The sequence below is a fragment of the Portunus trituberculatus genome, chromosome 48 (genome assembly GCF_017591435.1).
Source record: "Portunus trituberculatus isolate SZX2019 chromosome 48, ASM1759143v1, whole genome shotgun sequence".
NCBI classification, from domain to species: Eukaryota; Metazoa; Arthropoda; class Malacostraca; order Decapoda; family Portunidae; genus Portunus; species Portunus trituberculatus.
The window spans coordinates 21,708,423-21,711,517 of record NC_059302.1 but is presented as its reverse complement, the minus strand read 5'-3'; positions in this window follow the sequence as shown (position 1 = coordinate 21,711,517).

Below are 3,095 nucleotides of genomic sequence, written 5' to 3'. Positions count from 1 at the left end.
TTAACCTAACCTAACTTGACCTTACACAACGTAATCTAACCTGAGCTCATCTTGTTTCTAACCTAACAGGACCTCATCTAACTTATCATTTTAATATACCTAACCTACCCTAACCTTATTCAATCTAGCCTAATGTTGCTTTGTTTTTCCTAACCTATTGTAATCTAATCTCGTTTTAGCTGACTTTACATAACATAACATAACGTAACCAAATTGAATCAAACCTTAGTGATACAAGAAAAAGTAGAAGAAGAGAGTGAAGAAGGAACAGAAGGAAAGAAGGAAAGAATAAAAGGAAGGACGGGAGGGAAGGAAGGAAAGGAGGAAAGAGAGAGAAGAGACCTTAACACTAATCTAACCATACACTACCTAACTTTGCTTTACCTTACCTAACCTAATCTAACTTTATCTTATTTAATTTACCTGTAATATAACTTAATCTTATCTTACTTTACCTTACCTAACCTAACCTAACTTAACTTTACCTCTAACCTAACTTAACCTAATCGTACATTGCTTTACCTAACCTAACCTAACTTCATATAACTTTTTCAAGAGCCAACCTAACCTAAGTTTAATCTACCTTTACCTAACTTTTAAAGTGTTTTAATTATGTATGATGAGTTTAACTTCTTCTTCTTCTTCTTCTTCTTTTCTCCTCCATTTTTTCCTTTTTCTTCTTTCTTCATCTTTTTTACTTTTTTTTCTTACTTCTCCTTCCTTTCTTTTTCTTTTTCCTTCTTCTTCCCTCCTTTCCCTTTCTTTTCCCAATCTCTTCCTTTTTCTCCCTCTCTCCTCTCTTTCGCTTCTTCTCTCCCTTTCCTCTTGTCCTTCCTGTTATTCTTTCCTTCTTTCCTTCTCTTCTATTCTTCCCTCTTTCTTTTTTTTTCTTCTTCTATTACTATTTCCTCCTCCTCCTCCTCCTCCTCCTCCTCCTCCTCCTCCTCCTCCTCCTCCTCCTTATGCATCAGTTTTCCCGTGTGTCCTCACCTACACTCTATACGCACAACACATTACCATACCAACAACATTTCCTCCCTCCCTACAGAGAATGCGGAACCTACACTATACTTTTGTCTTCTTTATCTTTTACTGTAGCCTCTCTCTCTCTCTCTCTCTCTCTCTCTCTCTCTCTCTCTCTCTCTCTTCCAGATTTTTTTTTTTCAGTTTTCTTCTAAGTACATTGTTATCATACTGCTCATTTCTTTTCTAGTGTCTAAAATCTTCTTTGATATACTCTGGCTCTTTATCTATCGTTTATTTTAGTATTTATCATCACAGCAATTTATTCTGTTTCGTATCTTCTTTCACATTTCATATCCTTCTATCGTTTCCGCAGCAAGTAATCATGTATACTCTTGCTAACCCATCTTCTAATGTGTTTATGTCCTCCACAGCGATCATTTATCTTCTCTTCTTCGACACCTAGGCATTTTTTTCCCACGTGTATATTGAGACGAAGTTCTTTCCAGCTCTCTTTCCACCAGCCACTATCGTACACTTCCCCCAGACAGTCTCCTATAAGCACAGCTACAGCTAACCCGGCCTGCGTGTGGTCCTGTGTAGAGACGTGACAGCTGGCGACTTCCCATGGAGCGCTCAAGTTTGGCGGAGTCTGTGTTTCTCTGTGTATTATTGTTTCGGTGCCTCAAAGTGATCAAACAGTCAATCAAGCCCTCCTGTGTAGCTTTGATTAAGACAGTTAGGCCAGGCTGAAGCTCCTTCCATCCATTCAGGGCCTCAGTGTTGCTTCTATTCGTGATGACTTCTCCGTGAAAAATAATCATGATAGTACCATTCGTGATAACTTTTGACGTGATCCACTTTATTTTATGTCACGCAAGCTAACACAGCAGTACATAATCTAGTCTAGTAACACGTAACGCAAAAGAGGACCATATTCTGGAACACTTTTGCCCCTCACAGCTCCACTATTTTCGAAAAGGTTTTAGTTGAAGTGACGTATGTTTATCATCGAGTTTTTTTTCCAGTATTCTAGTGATAAATTGAAAATACATTAACATTATCTACACGGGAAAGACTCTTAAGAACCCGGCTAATCATCTCTGTAGCCTTTGAAAATAGTCGTGGTGAGGGAGCAAAGCGTTTCTGCATATGGACCATTATCTAACTCACATCCCAGCGTAACATTACAGAGAACAGCATACGTAACCTTGACTAACCTAATGACCTAACATGACGTAATCTCATTAAATTCTAACTTATTCTCGTATTTTATCAACGTATTCTAGCATAAACATAACACACCCTTCTCTAACCTCACATCACTTAACCGAACCTAACCAGACTGAACCTGAAATAAAACCGAAACTAACCTCGTTTATCAAGCGAGGCGAACTATTTTAGGAGGGACGTGTTGTAGGTAGAGTGTTCGTGTGTTCGTGCGGCAAATTTACCTGGAAAAGCTAACGATACGCGCTTCCTGAGACACCCAAGGGAATGCACAGGTGAAGGGAAAGGAGGGGACGGGGTGGAGGAGGGGAGGAAAGAGAGAGAGGGAAAAGATAGAAGGGAAAAAAGAAGGGAAGAAGAGAAGAGAAGGAAAGGGGGGAGAATAAAAGGGAGGACAGGAGGGGAAGGAAGGAAAGGAGGAAAGGGCGAAAAGATAGGGAAGAGAGAAGAGGGGAAAAAGAGAAGAGAGGAAGGGAGGGAAGAAAAAAAGGAAGAAAATGAGGAAAGAGAGAGCAGAATGGAAGAAAGAAAAAAAGGGAGAGATTAAAGGATAGAAGGAAGAAAATGAGAAAAGGGAGACAAAGCAATAAAGGAAGAATGGGAGGCAAGAGAAGAAAAGCAAGAGAGAAGGAATAGGTGGGAGAAAAAAAAGGAAGGGCAAGGAAGGAGAGATGGGAGGGACAGGGAGATAGAAGAGGGGGGGGAGAGAAGGAAGGGAAGGTAAAGTATGGAAGGGGGTTTAGGAGGAAAGGAGAGGGGGAAGGGAAGATGGCAGGAGAAAGAGAAGGAAGGCAAGGGACTAGAAATAGGAGGGAGAGAAGGAGGTAGGAGGGAGGGGAGCCACAGTACCCTATAGTGGGGAGAGAGAGAGAGAGAGAGAGAGAGAGAGAGAGAGAGAGAGA